We start from the raw sequence: 24,530 nt of genomic DNA on the forward strand, positions 1-24,530 counted from the left end.
GAACCCCCTGCTGTGGCTCAAAAGCTCACCCTTTCACTTGGCAGTTGTTTCGGAGTAGTAGTAGTAGTAGTAGTAGTAGTAGTAGTAGTAGTAGTATTGGTATTAGTCGGCGTTCTCTACAGGAATAGAACTGACAGAATGAACATATATCACTAGGGGATTTATTAGATTGTCTTGCATGATAAGGGCTGGATAGTTCAGCAGCGGCCACCTGCTTAGTGGAGAGACTGAGATGCTTTGGTGGCCCCAGTCCCCAAGTGAAGGGCTGAGGGTGTCCCACAGAGCCACTGGTCTTCAGTCCATGCTGAGAGGTTGAAGAGGCTGAGATGTGATGTTAGCAAGGCTGGCAGCAGCAGAGACAGGCACACTCACTAGTAAGACACAGAGGCAGACAGGCAAAAAGCATGGCTTCTCACTTGAACCATTTTACACCAAGGCTGCTGTCCACACTGGGAGAGGATTTTTCCCACCCACACAGACTTAGACAAACTGACCACAAGATGAACCATCACAGATGCTGTTAGGCAAGTTTCATGGTCTGGGTGTAAAATAAGAATAATAGTAGGCTCACATCACTGTTGGCACATAGTGCTAGCCCCATAGTGGGCACTAAATGAGTCTCTTGTGAGATGTTTGCTGGCTACTTTTATGTCAACTTGACACAAACTAGAGTTGTTTTGGAAGAGAGAGCCTCAGTTGAGAAAATGTCCAGTCTGGATAGCCATGTAGGCTAGCCTGTGGTGTGTTTTCTTGATTAATAATTAATATGGGAAGGCCTATTTCTGGGGTGGGGTCTACCCGTGGCCGGTGGCTCTGGGTGCTTGCTTTAAGAGTAGCATCTCCTTGAAGAGCATAGAAGCCGGGTTCTAGGATCAGGCTGACCGAGGACTGGAGGAATGGATGGCACAGTTGCTAAAGTGTCAGCACATAAGCACAAGGGCCCAAGTTAGGGTTCCCAGAACTCATGTAAAGAACCAGTGGAGGCTATACACTGCTGCAGCCTAGCATGGGATATGTGGGTAGGTGGGAGGAGACAGGCAGATTTGTGAACCTCATTGACCAGCCAGACTACCTGAATTAATAAGTTTAAGGCTCAGGGAGAGACCTCTTCTCACAAAAGTAACTGTGGAGAGCGATCAAGTACGAACGCCCCAATATCAGTACCAGGCTTCCACGTGCATGAGCACACACATGCATGCACCCCCTCGAGCACATGCATGCACACCCACACTAAGAAGTATCCACACCACAAACACATGCAACAACACACACGCAACAACAGAGAGACACCACCCTGGAACTGTGCCTTGGTGGAGTGCCCTATACACCAAATAGAGCAGAATAAAGGAGATGTGACAGTGTGTGATAGCCCAAGCTGGATCACAAAGGGCACCAAAGCTCCACTTGAGCACACCAACAGCAAGTGCCAGCTAGCCAGCTAGGTGACGTGCCTTGGACAGCAATCCTTCAGTCCCAGTGCCACCTTCAGGGACCTAAGCCCAGGCAGACGCATGACTGCAGCTTCATGAGAAGGCTGTCACTCAGCCACAGTGCGTCTGATTCCCAGCCCTCTCGAAGCTGGAAAAGCTGGTGGACAGTGAGTCTTGTTTTAAACTGTTAGCACACAGAAGACTGAACGATGATACTCCACATGTTCTAAGTATTTTATATGCAAAAACTCACTAACACTCACGCTAAGTCTATAAGGTTAGCACGATTAAATACCCCTATATAAGGAAGAGGGGAGAAAGAGAGGGCAGGGCAGGAAGGAGGGAAGAAAGGAGAGAGGGAGGGACTGAAAGAAGGAGGGCAGGGGAAGGACAGAGAGACAGAAGGACAGAGGGACAGAGGGGCAGAGGGATGGGGAAAAGGAAGGAAGGAAGGAAGGAAGGAAGGAAGAAAGGAAGGAAGAAGGAAGGAGATAAACCAGGGAGTCACTTCATATCAGTGTTCTTATCTACAGCAAACACCCTGCCCAGCCCCAAATGTCAGAGCTGCCTCGAGAAGTATGTGTGTGTCGCAATTTATTCTGAAAAATACTCTGTGTCCTACAAAATATTTTCCTTCCTATTTTGGTATTGGAGCATGTGACTTCTGTGGAAGTTGACTCCAGGCCATCGTTTTTGACTTAGAGTAAGTAGCACATTCCCCCAGAATGCACTTCTACTTTTACACAATATCTCTGGAGGAGTTATTCTGTGACTAAAACCTCACTTCTCAGACTGGGAAACGCCACCTCTTCAAGGCTGCTTCTTTCAGCCCCAGTGCACACCTGAAGGTCCACAGAGGAACACAAAGCCAGCCAGCATCTGGCCTTCCTGTGGTCCCTGTGGCTCTAGTCAGTACACATGCCCTGGCACTGAGTGATGCTGCGTTGTGATTTGTTTTCTGTTAACACCGCCTCTATGCCCAGTGATCTGTTCTCTGAATGAAAGGTGAATGCTCACCAGAAGCACACAGTGGGGCTCTCAAATGTTTGCATAAGATTTTAAAGAGGAGAATCATGATATTGGTTCTCTCAACTACTCCATATTCACAAAATCTCCTTGCTCCCGGCAAGCATCATTTCTGTGGAGGGCTGCTTAACCTCCCTGTCAGGTTGGGTATCAAGGGATCCTCGAGGTCATAGATGTGTTTATTGGAGTCAGCCTGCTGTCTTCAGTACTGGACACTATGCTATACAAGTGCTCTGCTGCCCAGAGAAGAGCAGCTGGGGAATGGAGGGGAAGACAAGACCTCACTGCAAAGAACCCTGGGAGGAGCTGGGTCTGAACAGCCCATGTGGAGAGCCGTGAACAATCGCCATTACAAGATGTAGCTGGCTTCCTCAGTGCCTAACTAGTAAACAAGCAATGTGCGCAGGTGCTGGAGTAAATTTGTGCCAAGTCACTGCCCATCCCGGGGTGTAGCAGCTAATCAGGAGCTGACACGTCACACGGAGGGGTATTTAAGCAGCACCATTTTCCGGGTTCGGGGTCTTCCTGAGAAGTAAGCAATAAAGCTTTGCCGTAGAAGGATCCGGTTGTCCGAGTGTGTTTTGCTGGCGAAACGTTACAAGGACATGCCCTTGCAGTACATGTGTGAATAGTTGGAAGACTGGCTTGAGGGGATGGAGATGAGGTGCCTCACAACTACCTGTAACTAAGCTCTAGAGGATGGGTCATCCTCTTCTGGTCTCTGTAGATACACACACACACATACACACACACACACACACACACACACACACACACACCAAACAAACAAACAAACCAACCAACCAAAATAAAACAAAATGAAAACCCTAGCTTGAGAAAGAGAGCCAGGTTCAGTGTAACTATGAAAATGGAAAATCTGTGAAAAGCCCACCCACCACTGTAGGACAAGCTTAGCATGGTGACTTCTGCCTACAATTCCCACACTTAGGAGGCTGACACAGGAAGACAGCTATGAGTTAGATGATAGCATGGGCTACATAGTGAACACTAGCCCAGCCTTAACTACAGCCTATGTCAGCACTCCGTACAACATATTTTGCAGCAGCCCTACGGTATGCTAGCCAAAGTAGAGAGAAATATTAGAGTGGCTCTAGCTAAGCCCTATGCACTCAGAAAGCCACGGGAAGTGTTGAACATGTTACCTAGAATGTTGTGGTTATGTTTAAGAGATACGGTGAACTTTCTGAAATGAAAATCATAATATTGAAATAGAAATTGCCTTGGCTTGGCTAAACGCAGATTACATAGTATAGACAACAGTAGTAACTTCCAAGACAAAAGCAAAGAATTGAAAGAAAGAAAAGAAGGAAGGAAGGAAGGAAGGAAGGAAGGAAGGAAGGAAGGAAGGAAGAGGCACAGGAGGGAGACTCACTGCAAAGTAAATTACAGGACCCTGGTATTTAGGAGGCTGAGGCAGGAAAAACACAGTTAGACAAGACTGCACTACAGAAGAGTTCCACAGGAGCCTGCATAGAGAAACACCGGCTCACACAAAGTGGCTAAGTAATAGAGCAGCTAAACTGTGGGAAAGCAGATGGGCCCTGGTGGAATTAGAGTTTCCAAAAGGCAGGGACAAGGACCTGAAATTATATAAACAATGTAGCTAAAAGAATGAGCCGTTCCTCTAGCACAAGAGACATGGAAAAGTTATACCAAGACCTTTGTACTGGCTAGTTTTGTGTCATCTTGACACAGCTGGAGTTATCACAGAGAAAGGAGCTTCAGTTGAGGAAATGCCTCCATGAGATTCAACTGTAAGGCATTTTCTCAATTAGTGATCAAGGGGGAAAGGCCCCTTGTGGGTGGGACCATCTCTGGGCTGGTAGTCTTGGTTCTATAAGAGAGCAGGCTGAGCAAGCCAGGGGAAGCAAGCCAGTAAAGAACATCCCTCCATGGCCTCTGCATCAGCTCCTGCTTTCTGACCTGCTTGAGTTCCAGTCCTGACTTCCTTGGTGATGAACAGCGATATGGAAGTTTAAGCTGAATAAACCCTTTCCTCCCCAACTTGCTTCTTGATCAAGATGTTTGTGCAGGAATAGAAATCCTGACTAAGACAACATTGCACAGCCAATCTTCTAGAAATACATATATAAGATAAAATGTCCTAAGATCAGCCACAGATGAAAAAAAGAGCTTTATATTTAGGGTGTGATAGTAAATATTTTGACCTTTTTTTTTGGTTATTATTGGAGGTAATGCAAATAAGAAAAATATGAAGCAATATTTGAAGTACTGAAGGAAGAGATATTGTTTACACCCTGGGAAAATATGTCAACATTGAAAGTAAAGCTGGATATAAAGGTCTGCAGTGCAATGCCAGCACTCAGGAGGCGGAGGTGGGGGGAGGGGCGATGTCACGTGCAGCCAGAGCTACACAGAGGAAGCTGCTGCTCCATAGCAGGGCCTGGGGATGTGGCTACTCAGACACCGCAGTGCCGGGGCACGCACGTGGTCAGAAGGCACATCTCCAAAGCTGGTTCTCTCCTTCAGTTCCCGGGATCAAACCCACGCTCCCGGGCTCGTGTGGCCAGCGCTTTTACTGACTGAGCCATCTCACCAGCCCTGTATACAGACTTTAAGCAGCTGTTTATGTTATAGCAGTTATACTCTACTGAAGCCATGGAAATTAATGGAAGAAAGGGAATAAATGGCTACTTGATCAAGCCATGTAAAGTAGTACACAGGATAAGAGGCATAAGCAAAGTAAAATCAAACAAAGTATAGAAACGCACACACACCAGGGGTAGCAGTGCACACTTTAATCCTAGCACTTAGGCAGCAGAAGTAGGCTGATCTGAGTTCAAGGCCAACCTGGTCTACAAAGTGAGTGCCAGGACAGCCAGAACTATGTAAAGAGATCTTGTCTCAAAAGACAAGCAAAAATGGAAGAAATGAAGGTATCAAAATGACATTGTGAAGCCCACTATTTTGTTCTATTAATATACAGACACAAAAATAAAGTTAAAAAAAAAAGAAGAAGTAGGAGAGGGGGTTGCCGGGGTAGGGGAAGGGGGCAGCACCGTCTCAGAGGCAAAGAGGAGGGGGGTGGTGAAGAGCTCTGGGAGGTGGGCAATGAGGGAAGGCAACATTTGGGACATAAATAAATAAAATAATTAATCTTTAAAAAAAAAGAGGTAATAACTCATTGAATATAAGTGTGATTAATCCATTAAAAGACAAAATTGAGATGCGTTCTGTATACAAAGTGACAAGAGTGACAGATATGAACCAACGATAAAGTTGAGCATAAGGAGTAGCAGGGACCAACAGTGGCAAAGACAACCAGCGGTCCCCACTTCCCACAAATTAAATCTTATTTTTAATAAGATTAAATCTTAAAATGTAATAAAATTAGGTAAGGGTGAACACTTGGGATACATGGGCTAAAGAGACGGCCCAGGGAGTAAGGGGCCTGCTTTCAGACCCTGCGCATCCCTATCCCCCAGGTAGGCATGCTGACCCTTGTAATGCCATGACTCATGGAGTGAAGACCAGGTCCCCAGAGCAAGCTGGCTGGCTTCACTAGCTGGACTGATGACCTCTGGATTCAAGTGAGGGACCATGTCTCAAAAGATAACGTGGTGAGCAACTGAAGACATCTTCTGTCAGTCTCTGGCCTCCACGTGCACCCTCCCACAAGTGCACACTCAACAGCACGCACGCATGTACTCACACCCACATTTGGAAACATACACACAGCCACATCATACACATATACATGCAAAAAATAGCTGAGATAGTAATGCGAGTATACAAACACAGATCTGCAGAGTGGGTCTTGAGTTGACTTTCAAATTATCAGTCTATCTAGTTAACAGTTTTTCAAATGTATATTGCCATACCTAGAAATTCTTCAAATGCTATGGCTTGCTTAGGGGGCATAGTTAAACAACATTATGCTGATTTTAATCTTTAATTGCCAAGGCTAATTACTGACTCTAGGAAGCCACATGCATTGGGAGTCTTTGGGGACAAATTACAGCTTGTGATGGAGCCATCTGCTACATTAGCAAATTATACTTTGGAAGACACGGACAGTACTAGTTTAATGTCATTATCCCCATGATGCAACAGACCTTGCATATGAGTCCCGCCTCCTGCCCTATTTTCTATACAGCGGTGGGATCTCTGGCCACTGAAGTGGTAGACTTCTGTGTTGTTGAGGGAGGACAGAAGCTTAAGGAACGTGGACATGAAAGGTGCCCTTCAGCTCAGAAGCTGGGTGAAGCCTCTCACCAGCTGAGAGTCGAGGATGACAACACAGCCAATGACATCCATTTAAGGCCTTGCAAACCTCACCTGCAAACCTGTGGTTTCCTAGGCTCTCACCAGAAACCACACTTAACAGGAAAAGATGGGTCCTAAACAAACCCTTTGTGCAATCTACGGGGCTCCTCCTGGCGCCTTACTGGATTGCAATCCCACCAAAGGCACCTTCAGTGCCAACTTCTAATCTCAAGAGTGGAGAGGTAGGGGAGGGGAGTGTCCCTTAGGAACCTGCTGAGCAGCGAACCCCAGACGCTTCCAGAACCCAGACATAGTCACCAGGAGGACTCTTGAAACCCGACTCCTTTGTGAGCAGCCCACACCTGTGTTTCCTCCCCAGCTGCCCTCCTTTTTGCTTTTAGTAAATTCCAACTCTGTCTCCTATTGGCTCATCCTGAAATTCCTGCCCAGGTGGCAGCCCAGGATCAGGGTTTCCCCCCCCCCCCCCCGTGGTGGTCTATAAAGAGAACTCAGGCTGCTGCAGGTGACAGTGTGGAGGTTACAGGGTGCAGGTGACAGTGTGGAGATGGCAGGGTACAGGTGACAGTGTGCAGGTGACAGTGTGCAAGTGACGGTGTGCAGGTAACAGAGTACAGGTGTCAGAGTGCAGGTGACAGGGTACAAGTGACAGGGTGCAGGTGACAGGGTGCAGGTGACAGTGTGCAGGTGACAAGGTGTAGGTGACAGGGTGCAAGTGACAGGGTGCAGGTGACAGTATGGAGGTGACAGTGTGCAGGTGACTATGCAGGTGACAGGGTGGAGGTGACAGGGTGGAGGTGACAGGGTGCAGGTGACAGTGTGCAGGTGACAGTGTAGAGCTGTCCTTCTGTCACTTGCTCTCATCTTGCCTCAGTTTCCATCAGGGTGGATGTGAGGGGACTGAGGGATGAGTCCAATCTTTGATGTCTTAAATAAAAGGCTCTCTATAAAATACCTAAACCTAGTTAGTACTTGGTGTTTAGTCCCAGCAATGGGATAGCAGAAGACAGGTTTACAAAGCTTAGTCCCTCAGGCATCACAACCACCAGAGACTCGCCTGAAGTCTAGCTCTGCGGGCTGTGAGGGGTGCCGGTACCATCAGTGCTGTGGGGGTGGGGTAGAATCCGCTTCTCTAAGTCACTTGACTCTTTGGCTCTCGGCTGTTGCTCGTTCCATCTTTGGGAGAGGTTCATGAGAAGGTTTAGAGGGAGGAAAGGAAAGGAGGAAATGATAGCATTACAATATCTCTTTAAAAATTAAAAGGAAGAGAGTGGAAGAGACAAGTTCTCGAAACAGCCTGGATGCTGAGCTCAACCCAAAGCACGGGTGTAAGCTCTGGCCAGCAGCCCTCAGAGGCTTCCAGCTCAGCGGCCCGAGACTCCTCACTGAAAATATCCAGCATCTGATGAGGCAGCTGCGGGTTAAATTTAGCCTTGGCAAACTCAGGCCTTGGCTGGATGCTGGAAGCATCTGAGTGGATGGATGGAGGGCCGATGGATGCGTGGATAAAGAATGGACACATGAACAGGTGGATGGACAAATGGACAGACAGGTGGATGGATAGACAGATGGATGGACTTAGCACAGGTAGGTGTGAGAGCCTGGGCTACTGTGGCCTGTGTGATGATGATGCTGACACCAGGAGAGAGGCAGAGCTAGAGGAAGGAGATGAGTTGGGAAGCCCTCCTCTCTCAGTGGCCACCAGCCTGGCACAGCCCTTTGATGGCCAAGGGAAGCATGAAGATAGATGCAAGGAAAAGGAGCCATAGAGACGGTGAGAATCTGTAGAGCCATGTCCCCTGGAAAACTGCTGTGAGGGATCATCCAGTAATGTCACATTAGCCAAGTAAGGTCCCGCACTGGGTCCACAGATATTCAGTGTGACCTTTGTCCTAGCTGTGTGTCAGAGGCCACCTCAGGGCTTTTATGTCATCATGATCCAACCGTTATTTGCTTCCTCAGTGACCTGTTAAAGTGCGAACAACTATGGACGTTGCGTTTCCTTGGTTAACGCAGTTATCGTTGCTGTCCCTGGAAGGGGTAGAGGACAGAAGGGCAGGGAAGGAATGATCAGCATGAATGAACTAATGAATGGAGTGTCTCTTGTGTTAATATGCTGACACTGGAGGAAGCAGTACATACAGTAACTGTAGCTGAATACAAAGAAATTACCTTCCCCGTTTGGTAGATGAGAAATAATGTGCCTTATTTGGGGCTTCCATGAAGATTAAATGAGAGTATTTGACATGAGATAGCTCACTTCAATAGATGCTGGGTGAACTTGGTCGTCAGAGGGCCAGAGAATCCCTCCCACCTCACGGTTTGCCAGTCTGGCTTTAGCATCCTCCGGGCCAGCAGGTCGCCTGAGTATCACACGACTACACTGCCACCTTCTGGCCACCTGGAGTACTTCAGCTGTGCTGCCTTTTGAACAGGTCCTGCCCAGATGGACCTGCAGACTCAGACTGTCCTGCACTGAGCTGAGCTGTACAGCTGTTGGAGCAAGTCACCTGGGACTTCAACAACCTGGATTTCAGTCTTCTAAGCAAGGTACGGACACTGGGGATCAACAGCCCAGTTCCCCCATTCCAATCCTCATTTACAGGTTGTTGGTCTTAACTGTGTACTGTACTGGAATGTCCTGCACACACACACACACACACACACACACACACACACACACACACACACACACCATCTGCATCCTACACCAGACCTATGGGATTAGGCTCTCCAGGAGGCCTAGGGGTGGTTCTCCATGAAAAAGGAAACCTTCTCAAAGTCTCAACCCAGTTCTGAGAATTGAGAATTTGGTGCCTCTTTGTGTCTGCTCCAGTCACCTTTAGTCTTTCACAGCTGTATAGATGACACAAGCCAGGCTCTCTGCACTTAAAATCAACACAGGGAGCTAGAGACAAGAGGAGGTAAGGACAGAGAGAAGCGAGAGCTGACTGAACAAAACAAAGGGGAAGAAAAGTGGCCACACTGAAGCAGGTGGAAAGGAAAGAAAAAGAGAGGAGATGAGATTAGGGGAGAGACATGGAAAATGGGAGCTGGGCCAGAGGCAAACAAGAACCTAAACAAAATCAGTGGACAAATACTAGAGTAAAAAAAAAATTCAATGTATGGTTAAGATCAATATCCAAAAAAAAAAAAAAAAAAAACCCTTGCAGATATTAACAAGGTTGAGATAGCACACTAGAATAAGCAAAGATACCGAAATTCCCGGTACACAGTTTCAGAGGATTGCTTTTGCCTATATAGTTGACAAAACCCAGAAAGCCACTTACTTATTTCTTGGAGTGTGGAAGAAGGAAATAGTTTCCTAAATGCTGTTGGCAGTTATGAATGTGAATTGTCACATTTGAACACAAGAAGCTGGCACCATATAGCAAAATGCACCACCCATCATCAGCCCACCATCCCTGGGACCAGATGGATGCCTTAGGGACACAGCATTGTGGACCAAATGTTGACATATCAGGCTGGTTTGATTATGGCTCCATACAGCAGCCATGATAAGTGAGAAAGCCATGCATGTCACACTGGAATTTAAGGCCTGAGATGTTTCTTTGTAAGAATAATAAGAAAGCAACAATGTTCATAATTTTGTGCCACTATGGAAAGCACAAAATGTCAGATGTGTGTGTGTGTGTAGCATACAGTGATATAGTAATATTGAATGTTTCAGCTAGTTGGCTATCACCTGCTGTGTTTGTTATTTTAAATGAATATATAGGAATATAAGTAAAGGTGTCTTAGGATTTCTATTACTAATGTGAAACACCATGACCAGCAGAGTTTATTTTTCTTACAATTCCACATCACTGTTTAGCATAGAAGGAAGTCAGGGCAGGAATGTAGGGTGGGTGGGAACCTGGAGCCAGGAGCTCTGCAGAGGCTCTGGAGGAGTGGTGTTTACTGGTTGGCTTCTCATGGCTCCCTCTTATAGCACCCACAGCCACAGCCCAGGGGTGAAACAGCCCACAGTGGGCTGGACCCTCCCCATTAGTCATTAACTAAGAAAACGCTGTACAGGCCCACCCACAGCCGGATCTTTCTCAGTGGAGACTTCCTTTTAGATGAGTCTAATCTGTGTCAAATAAACAAAAAGCTAGCCAGCAGAGTAAGAATGGGCAGGCACACAGTAGGTTGACAGCATGCGTTACTTGAAAAGGGAAGGGGGTTTCTGTGGATAGGAGAATAAAGACAGAGTAACTGCCTTAACAAGGAAAAAGGAAAAAAACATGGAAACCTTTATAACAATTATAAATTCTAGGTATATCTATAAAATTGTACATGTGTGTTTACACATATACAGTGTTTTAAAATACAGCAGCGATGTTGAATCTGGTGGCACAGTCCTGAAATTCCAGCTACTCATAAGGCTACAGAAGGAGGATCACAGGTTCAAGGTCTGTCTTAGATACAGAACACATTCAAGGGCAGAAGGAACAATTTAGTAAGGCCCTGTCTCAAAGTCAAAGCACACGGCACAATTGCCAGTACCAACAAAATTCATAAGTAGCTTTCATGCAGTAATCCTCTGATCATACTGTATAACAAAACAAACCTCAACTCTCAGTGATGTACCCCAATGGGCATGTCTCTCTCACTCTCAGATCTGGGGCTCAGCCAAGGTGGTCGAATTGGGCTGTAGATCCAGTTCTTACAGGGCACTGTGAGCGTCATTCTGAAACCTGAACCAGCTCGAGTACACTCACCTCAAGGGCAATGGGATGCTCGAGCTAAGCCATGTAACTGAATTTAGATCTCTACCCAGAGGAGTCCCATGTCTAACTCAACATGGTGGGATAAGGAAATAGATTCCTGTGGAGTTGGGTGGGGAAATGAAGGCAGGGCAACAACAACAACAACAACAACAACAACAACAACAACAACAACAACAAACTTTCCCCAAGCTTCAGTGAGAAGTGAGGCAGTGGCGGAGGACCATCTCACCCGCTGCTTGTGAGAACCAGGGTGAAAGCATTGCAGCAATGGTATGGTGATGTGCTGTAGTTGGATAATGTCTGACTGTGGCCTCCAAAGCCCACCAGCTGGAGCTGAGTCTCCGGAGTGCTGGGTTTGAGGCTGTGGAAGCCTTAAGAGCCTGGGCTGAAGGTGGGGATGCTGTCCTCGGGAAGGATGGATGCTGTTCTGGGGTCTCTGGTTATAAAGAGGGCAAGTTGGCCTTGGCTCGTTCAAGCTTCTGGTCTCTTATGTGATTTCTGCCATAGGTCTTCTCTCCGTGGTGATGCTTGTTATGAGGTCACCCATCAAAGGACAAAGAATCCTGGCTTTCCAGCCTCCAAAACTGAAGGCTGAATAAACGTAATCTCTCTGTGAAGTTTCCACCTTCAGGTATTTTGTTATACCAACAGAAAATAGAAACACTAGGAACAGTTACAACAGTGTCACTTGGAAAGTACAAATAGCTCTTTCCTGACACAAATTACAACAGATGTGGCATTTGTCAGTGGGAGAGCATAAAGTGGCACAAGGTTTCAGAAATGTTTAACGATATCTCTTGAAACATAAAACTTAGTACTTTTTGCTCTATAATTTATCTCCTACAAAGAAATTTGTCTGTGGATATACCCACTAAATTATATCAAGTAAAGCAATATTTGTACAAAAGAAGAAGAGGAGGAAGAGGAGAAGGAGGAGGAACAAAGACCTGATTAAACAAACCATATTTGTAGTTACATTTCATTGCTGGGATAGAATATGTCAGCAAACAGCAGCAGTGTAGGAACTTACTTTGGTTTACAGTTCCTGAGAGAGTCCACCCTGCCAAGAAGGGCATGGCCACAGGTGGGGAAGACAGGTGAGGCAGGAAGCTGGCTGAACCTTTCTATCCACACTCAAAAAACAGAAGAGAGGAAACAGGAAGTGGGGCAGGAAACAGGAAGTGGAGTGAGGCTATACACCTTCTAAGCCCTGCCCTGGGTCATATATGTCCCCCAACGAGTCTCCACCTCCTAAGGGTTCCACAATCATACTAAACAGCAGCACCGACAGACACCTCCTGCCCAAGTCCATGAACCTGCAGGGAGCATTTCTCATTCCGACCACTACAAAGTAATGTCCATGCATTGTACATAGATATACAGAGCTTGTACATAGATATAAAAATATCTTCAAGGCACACTACTTACAAAATCGAAGTTCAGGGGAAAAAAGAGCTAAGAACACACAGAGAAAGGAGTGTACCAATTGCCAATGGGTATCAAGCTATTCTCTACTTTATAGTAACCGGGTTGGGGATCTCACTGTAACAACAAGATACAGTTTCACCCTCAGAAAACTTACGAAAACTGCTTCTAATAAGACTGGCCATTGGCACAAGCATGAGACACCAGGGGCTCATACACACTGGTAATTGTGACAGGCCTGGTACCCAGTGCTGCTGCCCAGACTTGAGATAGTTGATAGCGCAGAAAGAAATGGCAAGAGCGTTCATTTTCTTTCTTTCTTTTTTTCTCTCTCTTTCTTTCTTTCTTTCTTTCTTTCTTTCTTTCTTTCTTTCTTTCTTTTTTGATTGTCATAATAATCTAGAACAAATATAAACTGCAGATTGTAACAAAGCTCTTAAAGGTGGCTTTCTCATCACTCACTGGGGAATGTGAGGTTACACGGGCTGAAGATTAGAACAGTTAAACCCGTTAGAGTTGAAGGGGTTAACAATCAGCACAGACTGATCAGTCAGCCGAAGCGGGTCTCTACCAGCCACCAGCCTCTAGACGAGGCGCTTTCAGTGTTCTGACAGATGAATGCATGGCCTGCTCCACTGGGCAAACTCTTTATCCAACACGGTGCCCAACCAGCTGATACATTGGACAAAAAATAATAATAATAATAATAATAATAATAATAATAATAATAATAATAATAACTGAGAGACTTGACATCCAGTGAGATTGCTTACTGGGTAAAAGCACTTGTCACACCAACCTGATGATCTGGACTTGACCCTCAGAATCTATAGTGGAGGGGTAGAACCAGCTCTCAACAGTCATAGAATATATATTACAGAGAGAGTGTTGGGAGCCGCGCCCACATTCGCCTTTACAAGATGGCGCTGACAGCTGTGTTCTAAGTGGTAAACAAATAATCTGCGCATGTGCCGAGGGTGGTTCTCCACTCCATGTGCTCTGCCTTCCCCGTGACGTCAACTCGGCCGATGGGCTGCAGCCAATCAGGGAGTGACACGTCCTAGGCGAAGGATAATTCTCCTTAATAGGGACGGGGTTTCGTTTTCTCTCTCTCTTGCTTCTTACACTCTTGCTCCTGAAGATGTAAGCAATAAAGTTTTGCCGCAGAAGATTCTGGTTTGCTGTGTTCTTCCTGGCCGGGCGTGAGAACGCGTTTAATAACAATTGGTGCCGAATTCCGGGACGAGAAAAAACTCGGGACTGGCGCAAGGAAGATCCCTCATTCCAGAACCAGAACTGCGGGTCGCGGTAATAAAGGTTCCCGTAAAGCAGACTGTTAAGAAGGATTCAACTACATGAATTCAGAACTTTTCAGCTGGGGAACGGCGGTAACCCGTAAGTATAGCTTTACGAGGTAAGCCTGGCCTTGAACTTTCTAAGGAAATTCAAGACAGTCTATCAGAAGTAAAGTGGAAAATAGCTTTATAAGGTATGTTTGGCCTTGAATTTTCTCTAGTGTTAGAAGCCCTTTTGTTCCTTTTCACATGTTATCAAGTGGTTAAGGCAGGGCGGATTCTAGATGAAATTCAGGACAATCTATCAGAAGTAAAGCGGGGAGAGAGAGTAGGAGCAAAGAGAAAATATGGTACACAAAATAAGCATACAGGCCTTTCCACGGGTCTTGAACCTGAGGAAAAGTTTAGGTCAGGTAAGAATACCTGGGGAGAGATTAGAAGGAAGGAGAAGGAAAAAGAAAAGAAAAAAGATCAATCAGCGGAGGCTTCTAGGAGAAGGAGCCTCTACTCATCACTAGGTGAGCTCAAGGAGCCAGTTTTTAATAGTTCTGAATCAGATGAAAAGGCTATTAGGGCCTGGAAGGCGCTCTCCCGAGCAGGTGAAGCCACTGGACAATAATGACAGAGGCAGGCTCTTGCAGCCTACAAGGTCTTATTGTCCACCCTGGAGTTGTAGATCAAGATTATAAAGGGGAACTTCAGGTTCTCTGTTCTTGTCCTCAAGTTGTCTTTTCTATATCACAAGGGGACAAAATAGCTCAACTAATAATTTTGCCAAGCCTACATGGCTGTTTTTTCTTCCTCTGGTATTCCTAGAGCTGCAAGAGGGATTGGTTCTACTAGAAAATGATTCTGATTACTTAATAATGCCTTTAGATTGTTGTCAAATTTTATCTACTCACGTAGGGGTAAACCCTCGTGGCGTCAGGCCATTACAGGTCTGACAAATGGATGTCACGCATATTTCCTCCTTTGAGAGAAATCAATATTTACATGTTTAGAAGAAACCCACTTAAAAATGGGATTGTGGTATATACTGATGGATCAAAAACTGGCATAGGTGCCTATGTGGCTAATGGTAAAGTGGTATCCAAACAATATAATGAAAATTCACCTCAAGTGGTAGAATGTTTAGTGGTCTTAGAAGTTTTAAAAACCTTTTTAGAACCCCTTAATATTGTGTCAGATTCCTGTTATGTGGTTAATGCAGTAAATCTTTTAGAAGTGGCTGGAGTGATTAAGCCTTCCAGTAGAGTTGCCAATATTTTTCAGCAGATACAATTAGTTTTGTTATCTAGAAGATTTCCTGTTTATATTACTCATGTTAGAGCCCATTCAGGCCTACCTGGCCCCATGGCTCTGGGAAATGATTTGGCAGATAAGGCCACTAAAGTGGTGGCTGCTGCCCTATCATCCCCGGTAGAGGCTGCAAGAAATTTTCATAACAATTTTCATGTGACGGCTGAAACATTACGCAGTCGTTTCTCCTTGACAAGAAAAGAAGCCCGTGACATTGTTACTCAATGTCAAAGCTGCTGTGAGTTCTTGCCAGTTCCTCATGTGGGAATTAACCCACGTGGTATTCGACCTCTACAGGTCTGGCAAATGGATGTTACACATGTTTCTTCCTTTGGAAAACTTCAATATCTCCATGTGTCCATTGACACATGTTCTGGCATCATGTTTGCTTCTCCGTTAACCGGAGAAAAAGCCTCACATGTGATTCAACATTGTCTTGAGGCATGGAGTGCTTGGGGGAAACCCAAACTCCTTAAGACTGATAATGGACCAGCTTATACGTCTCAAAAATTTCAGCAGTTCTGCCGTCAGATGGACGTAACCCACCTGACTGGACTTCCATACAACCCTCAAGGACAGGGTATTGTTGAGCGTGCGCATCGCACCCTCAAAGCCTATCTTATAAAACAGAAGAGGGGAACTTTTGAAGAGATTTTACCCCGAGCACCAAGAGTGTCTGTGTCTTTGGCACTCTTTACACTCAATTTTTTAAATATTGATGCTCATGGCCATACTGCGGCTGAACGTCATTGTACAGAGCCAGATAGGCCCAATGAGATGGTTAAATGGAAAAATGTCCTTGATAATAAATGGTATGGCCCGGATCCTATTTTGATAAGATCCAGGGGAGCTATCTGTGTTTTCCCACAGAATGAAGACAACCCATTTTGGATACCAGAAAGACTCACCCGAAAAATCCAGACTGACCAAGGGAATACTGATGTCCCTCGTCTTGGTGATGTCCAGGGCGTCAATAATAAAAAGAGAGCAGCGTTGGGGGATAATGTCGACATTTCCACTCCCAATGACGGTGATGTATAATGCTCAAGTATTCTCCTGCTTTTTTACCACTAACTGGGAACTGGGTTTAGCCTTGATTCAGACAGCCTTGGCTCTGTCTGGACAGGTCCAGACGACTGACACCATTAACACTTTGTCAGCCTCAGTGACTACAGTCATAGATAAACAGGCCTCAGCTAATGTCAAGATACAGAGAGGTCTCATGCTGGTTAATCAACTCATAGATCTTGTCCAGATACAACTAGATGTATTATGACAAATAACTCAGCTGGGGTGTAAACAAAAGTTTCCGGGATTGTGTGTTACTTCCATTCAGTATGTTAAATTTACTAGGACAGCTAATTTGTCAAAAAGTCTTTTTCAGTATATGTTACAGAATTGGACGGCTGAATTTGAACAGATCCCTTCGGGAATTGAGACTTCAGGTCAACTCCACGCGCTTGGACCTGTCGCTGACCAAAGGATTACCCAATTGGATCTCCTCAGCATTTTCTTTCTTTAAAAAATGGGTGGGATTAATATTATTTGGAGATACACTTTGCTGTGGATTAGTGTTGCTTCTTTGATTGGTCTGTAAGCTTAAGGCCCAAACTAGGAGAGACAAGGTGGTTATTGCCCAGGCGCTTGCAGGACTAGAACATGGAGCTTCCCCTGATATATCTATGCTTAGGCAATAGGTCGCTGGCCACTCAGCTCTTATATCCCATGAGGCTAGTCTCATTGCACGGGATAGAGTGAGTGTGCTTCAGCAGCCCGAGAGAGTTGCACGGCTAAGCACTGCAGTAGAAAGGCTCTGCGGCATATATGAGCCTATTCTAGGGAGACATGTCATCTTTCAAGAAGGTTGAGTGTCCAAGTGTCCTTCTCTCCAGGCAAAACGACACGGGAGCAGGTCAGGGTTGCTCTGGGTAAAAGCCTGTGAGCCTAAGAGCTAATCCTGTACATGGCTCCTTTACCTACACACTGGGGATTTGACCTCTATCTCCACTCTCATTAATATGGGTGGCCTATTTGCTCTTATTAAAAGGATAGGGGGAGATGTTGGGAGCCGCGCCCACATTCGCCTTTACAAGATGGCGCTGACAGCTGTGTTCTAAGTGGTAAACAAATAATCTGCGCATGTGCCGAGGGTGGTTCTCCACTCCATGTGCTCTGCCTTCCCCGTGACGTCAACTCGGCCGATGGGCTGCAGCCAATCAGGGAGTGACACGTCCTAGGCGAAGGATAATTCTCCTTAATAGGGACGGGGTTTCGTTTTCTCTCTCTCTTGCTTCTTACACTCTTGCTCCTGAAGATGTAAGCAATAAAGTTTTGCCGCAGAAGATTCTGGTTTGCTGTGTTCTTCCTGGCCGGGCGTGAGAACGCGTTTAATAACAAGAGAGAGAGAGAGAGAGAGAGGAACAGCTATGTTCTTCCTAAGATCAGTACCTGTCAGCACTGTGATATGGCTCTCCCATCTAATTTAGGAGAGGGCAAACTAATTAAGCCACCACTGTGTTCCCATCTGGTCTCTACCCATATGATGAGGGGTAATAAAAATATTACTTCTAGCTACAATTTATAAAAAGAACGGCTATGCTTCTAGAAAGAATGATAGTATGTGTAGCTGCTTTGTGGCTCTAAATTCTAGTGCTTCAGGCTCCAAAATTCTCATCAAAGTTAATAAGAATCTATGGCTCAGAGAGACCGGGTCAGGATGGCTGGTAAATGGCCAAGCCAAGACTCCAACTCTATCGTCCTGATCTTGGCTGTGACATTTCATCAGTCCAGCTAGAGAGTGGCCAGGCAAAGTCCAAACAGCAGAGAATTTGGGAGCATCTTGGTGGCATCTGCCAACACTTGGTACACATCTGTCTGTCATGATGTCAGCAGCAGAAACTGACACAGGCTTGGTCATGAAGGATGAAAACCCAGCGTTGCTTCTGTGACAGTGAGCAACACTAAGTGCTGAGACTGTCCGTGGCCGCTATGTGATGGCAACACTTAAGTCAAGTGACCTCGTGGGGTGTGAACACAGGAGACAAACGTCCAGCACTACTTGGGAGACTGACTAGCATAACCACTGAACCCCCAGAACCCGCAGTACCTGAAGACGGGAACCTCCTGATCTCTAAAAGGTGGTGCTGCCTCTTTGCTGGAGTCTCTGTCATGTTTCTGTCACGTTGAAGGTATCCCAAGAGACCTCTGCTGTTGCATTGGTGCATACAAGGAAGAAAAAGTACACTGTCCAGAAACCCAGAGTGGTACAGGCAAGACTGCCTGAAATAGTTTTCCCTAGAGTGGATGCAGGTGGATGTCCTATACAAACTTTGATGGTATTTTTGGATTATTTTGCCAGTTGTAAGAAATCCAAAAGTCTAAGATTCTTCTCAGCTAATTTAGCATGGCTGTGTCCGTATTGAAAGACTCCAAACTTGGGATTTTTCTGCCAGAACATGACAGTGACTAGAATCGGCCCCTCAGCAGTGCAATCAGTTTAGACAAGCTATTGAGACCCAGCTATGAATACAGAAGGACGCTGGAACAATGGGAACTTAAGAGTAAACTGAGCTCTGTAAATAGAAACAGCACATTTCTGCCACAATTTCCCACATTTTGTGGGCTTCATTTGCATTGCCAAGGAAATGGCCATATACATGTCCAGCTGAAAGACAGCCTACTGTGTGTTGGACTAGTGCACTGTATTGTGGAAGATACTAAGGTTTGCATGGTCCCTTCTCCAGTGTCCTGGACATACGTCCTTTGCAAACCCTATCACGGCAGGCAGTAGTAATGCACACCCTGTCTGCTTTGCAGATGTATTGTCTGTGTATATGCTGCCTAAAATATACTGAGAGAACATTTCAGTAATTACCATTTTAATTACACCGTGTGTGTGTGTATGTGTGTGTTCGTGTGTGTGTGTTCACACTTGTGCTTGAGTGTGAAGGCCAGAGGATAACTTACAGAAGTCAGTTCTCCATCCGCCATGAGTCTCAAGCATAGAACTCAAGTTGTCAGGCTTGGCAGCAGACACCTTTAACCACAGAGCCATCTAACCTGCCTTAGCAATCATGTTTCTAAGAGAACAGGCACACAGCAGCAGGCCTCTAGATCAGGGGTGGTCAAGCCTAACTGTGCTTCTAACATTTCTCTAGGGAAAAGCTGCCTGCAAGCTCCTCGGGGTACTCTGCATTTTCCAGAGTCTGTTGGAAGGAGTTATTGTTTTACTCTTTTAAAGTGTGTTTCTAAGGCTCAAGAAATGAATTGGTAGTTAGGAGTAATGGCTACTCTTACAGAGAGCCCAGGTTTGATTCCCAGCACCCACACAGCAGCACACAATTGTTTGTAACTCCTGGTCCAGGGGATCTGATGCCCTCTTCTGGATCCCCATAGGCATTGTTTACAAATGGTATACCTAAACACATGCAGGCAAGCACACATATAAAACTAAGATCAATATTTTAAGCATGCCTGTGGTTGTACTCTTAGCACACACTTAACTGGCTTCCTATAGGAATTAGAATACTGGAGGTGTTAAAAAATAAAAATAGGGTATAGCTTTGCTTGCAAGCCTAGAGTGTCCCCTAGATGACATCTCTGCCAACATTCTTAACTGAATGGGCCAACAAAGCCTAGCTGGGTCCCATCCCATTAGCCTCAATGGAAGAGCATTATGGAAAGAGAAGGGAGAGGCCAGATTGTCCTGGGCTCACTCTCCTACCCCTCCCAACCAGGCAGAGAAATACCTTGACAGAAAGAGCTCCGAGCTCCTAGGCATGCAGGAGGAGCTGCCCACCCAATTTGGTTCTGTTCCCAGTCCCTTCCAGGATTGTGGCTACCTAAAACCAGCCAGGCTCATAGGTACCTTGGATGTACCGTGGTGGTTTGATTACTCTCCTTAGAAATCGCTGGGTCTAGGGAATGGCAGAAAAAACTGAGTTCAGCCACGTTGAGGCATTGGTGGAGGGTTGATTTTGACCTGGGTAGTGTTCCATGTGCTGATCAGCTGTCTTTCCTTTAAGAGGGTAAGCTCATTAGCCAGGCATGGTGGTACACAGTTCAAGGTCATCCACGGAGATTCTAGTCCAGATTGGATTACATGAGCACCTGTCTCAAAAGAAAGAGTGTATTTATTCTCCTGCAGGCTGTCAGCTCCAACCGTGGTGACTTCAGCCTATAGTCCCAGCACTTGACAAGCTAAGGCAGGAGGACTGTGAGTTTGAGAGCTGCTTAAAATACACAGTGAGACTTTGTCTCAAAACCAAACAAATCACAAATAAAAAATAAAGACAACTTCAAACTTCAGAATTTTGAGGTTGGTTAAGTTTTTACTTGAAATCAGAGGCTACATAGTCCACAACTGGCTAAGAAACATTGAGAAAACAGACACATAGTTACCACAAATGCTCTGTGGATCCCAGAGCCTGGCCATCTCAGACACCAAAGGCACAAATCTCCCACACAGCTGAGTCTAAGGCCTACACAGGGTGCTTTGCAGCAATTCCCCCCTGGGAGAGTCTATTTCAACCCCAGTCACTTACTGGCATGTGACCCTTAGCCTCCAGACGCTAGTACGTGTTTGTGATGCTGCTGTGGAAAAGGAGTTTGCTCATTGTTGTACACTTGTCCAGAACTTGGACTCTTACATTCTCTTACTCTCTGGCTACGACTTCTCTGACCTGATGGCAATTAACCAAGCCCAGAAATAATGGACTGGCTTGTGGTTAGGAAGGGCTGTAGAGATTTCCTCTTCCCATAAGCCATAGACGTGGGGTTGTCTTTACTCTTTAACGGCAAAAACCGTGTTGTCGCCTATTGACACACAGTGTAAGAATTGGACATTTCCTTCCACCCAGACACCACTACTTGGACAGTGCGTGACACACGTGCTCAGATGATGTTTGCTGAATGGCTTATTTGCTGGCTTCTTAACACTAATAAGACTGGTGGAAGTGAGAGTTGACTTTCCCCCGGGTCCTCTGAAACAGTAATCGCTGATTTGCCTCACGTCTTTCCATTAAACAATGAGGGATTTTTTTTTCAAAAACATGCCTTAATATTGTGAAGCAGGCTGAAATGAGTCAGAGATTAAATCTAATTGCTAGCTACATCCTTTGAACTATTAGAAACAATAGTGGCTTCCAGCAGCACAGTGAGTTGAAACGCATCGTGTACACGAAGTTATAAGACAAAAGTCCACTAGAGGGCAACAGAGGGCCAGGAATTGACTGCCGAATTTGTAGGCTGACCAAATTCTCTAGGCTTCAGTTCTCTGAGCCAAGGAGCAGACGCCAGAAGGATGAGACACCGCTGCGGTGGAGAATGGAGAGATCAGTCAGAAGCTGAAAAGAAAGTAGGTGAGGAGTCTGTGAGATGGCTCCATTCGCTGCCAAACCTGCGGACCTGAATTCAATCCCTGAGCAGAAGAGAACGGAATCCTGCACGTTATTTTATACACAACAAACGCACACTAGCTAATTAAACGTTTAAAGAAAATAAATCACCCCGTTTTAAGACCAAGAAACTATGCATGGCAGAAACCAGGAGGCCTGGATGTGGAAGTTCCCAGAGGATCATCCTGGGGAGTCCGAGCACAATGTTGCAGACATCAGGGGCCAGAGAGACTGTGCCAAATCAAGCCCCTCACATCTCAATTCACTAGAAATTCAAGAATCTGGTTGAGAATGGAGGGCACTGAGCTCTTACCATACACTAACCCACTCAGCCTAAGCAAAGAAAGGACTGGACTCTCCTGTGGTGACTTTTCCTGAATTGCGTCCACGGGGAAACCGTTTCAGGCATTCGGCGTTGCCTTGACATCCTGCTCTCGCTGACCAGCTGTGCGACCAAGCGCTCCACATCTCCTCTTCTTTTCCCATGAATTGGGCGTGATATTACAAGCAGAACCTTTTAGAAAAGATTTTTAATTATGAGATTGTGCGATGATGGTGGTGTTAGTGTGAGTACAAGAGCCCTCAAAGGCCAGAAGAGGGCGCTAGATCCCCAGGGGCTGGAGTTAAAAGTGCCTGTGAACTGCCCGATGTTGATGCCGGGAACTACACCCAGTCTTCTGCGAGAGTAACCTCTGAACAGCTTTTTATATGAGGGATTTAATGGAGGTTTGATATCTTACAAGCTTGGTTATTTAAAATAATCCATCAATTCCAGGACTCTGTAGGCAAAGGCAGGTGGATCTCTGAGTTCGAGGCCAGCCTGGTTTCAAAGTGAGTTCCAGGACAAAGACTACACTACATAGGGTAACTCTGTTAAAAAAAAAACAAAAAAACAAAACAAAACAAAAAAACCCTCAGACTAAAATAAAATAAATAAAATGCAAAGTCTTTCTCTTATCAGATTGACATTTAATGACGCACTTGGCCACACTATCTGACTCTGGCCACTCATGTCACCTTGAAACTTCTTGATTCTTAACAAGATTTGGGTTGGAGAGGTAGAGAGGAGATGTTGATATTTGCTTTACTTCAAGTTTTGCACGCAAGCAAGACTTTAATATTTTTATTGCACATTAGATGATTTCCGATCACTAAGGGTTCCTAATACCCACCCTCAGACTGCTGCAAGGATTAAATGTGCTGTGGGGCTTAAGGCAACAACAGACAGAGGCAGTCTGTCAATCACCTCAGCTCAGTAGCTTAAACCAGCAACCACTCACACATCTGGAGCCCGCTAGAGACTGGATCACCCCAGCTAAATTTAGCTTACCTCCTGCCTTTTCATCCTCCTGAGATTAGTCACCTACTCAATCGGGGCAGCAGTGAAGAACAGAAAGCACTTGGAAAGACAGACCCCCACGGGCTCCTGCCCAGAACTGGATCAGCTTCTGCCTCCTGCTGTTATGTGGCAAAGCCCTGATCCAAGGCTGGGAAAATAGAATCTACTATGTGATACATACTGTGTCTTTTTATTATGGGTTTCCAACAACCACAGTGTGAATACCTTTGATCAGGGATTGTCTGTCTGTCTGTCTGTCTGTCTGTCTTGTTCATGTTGTTTACCATTGGCAAAAGAGAGGATGGAGAGGTCACAGGGTCATATGGGGCAGGAGAGGCAAAATCTAAACAGGACTGGCTGGCTCCAGAGCTCATGATCTGAGTTACTATGTTCTATTACTTCTCTTAACAAAAGATGGGTGAGCAATTATAGGCTGTGTAAGACCCTATAATATTATAGGGCCCTAAGTGGGACCTAAGTATCATAATGCATTTTTTCCTGGAGTCAGAGTCTCTGGTGGAAGCATCAATTTGCTGTGTTCATTACTGTATCGGGTGGCAACACAGAAAAGATGTATTAAGAAAAGTGCATTTAAAGACACAGAGGCCAGCCTGGGCAACTTAGCAGGGTCCTGCCTCAAAGTTTTTCAGATATAGTTCAATGATGGAAGTGCTTGCCTGCCATGGATGGTGTTCTGGATTCTACCTCTGGATTCCTCAGTAGAGGAAAAGAGGAAGAGAGGAAGGGGAAGAGGAGGAGAGAAAGAGAAGAGGGAGAAGACAGGAAAGGAAAAGGAAGAAGAGGAGAGGAGGAGAGGAGAGGAAAGGAAGAAGAGGAGAGAAGAGGAGGGGAAAGGAAGAGGAAGAAGGGAGGAAAATAAGAGGGAGAGGAGAGGCGGAGGGACAAGGAGGTGGGGAAGGAAACAGAAGAAAAACATGGCCTGCCTAGCGAGTGAAACAGCAGAGCCAACTACCTAGAAAATGAGAGGAATATTTTCAAACTATTTCTCTGACAATGAGCTAATAATTGGGACATAAAAGGAAATCAAGCAATTCAGTGGTAATAAACTCCAAGTAAAACATTGTCAGCAGATCTACATAGGCATTTCTGAAGGAAGACATGCAAATGGCCAAGACGAACATGAAAAGGGTCAGGCTAACAGTCACCCAAGAAACATATGTCAAAACCACAGTAAGGTGTTGCAAGAATTGCCATGACATGTAAACGACAGCAAAGGCTACTTACGAGGAGGAGGAAGGGGAACTTCTGCACACTGCTTGTGGAAATATAAATAAACAGCAGCTCTGGAAAACAATACGGAG

General features: G+C 45.6%; 1 long non-coding RNA gene across 1 annotated transcript; it reads right to left on the reverse strand.

The window, feature by feature from the left end:
* Window positions 1-252: 252 nt before the first annotated feature.
* Window positions 253-20,572, reverse strand: Gm33484. The gene is made up of 3 exons (XR_381437.2): window positions 20,342-20,572; window positions 18,581-18,678; window positions 253-371 (listed from the first exon to the last, which is right to left on the reverse strand). It is a non-coding gene; the product is annotated as a predicted gene, 33484 (long non-coding RNA).
* Window positions 20,573-24,530: the final 3,958 nt, after the last annotated feature.

Source organism: Mus musculus, chromosome 12, assembly GCF_000001635.26.
Source record: "Mus musculus strain C57BL/6J chromosome 12, GRCm38.p6 C57BL/6J".
Taxonomy (NCBI): Eukaryota; Metazoa; Chordata; class Mammalia; order Rodentia; family Muridae; genus Mus; species Mus musculus.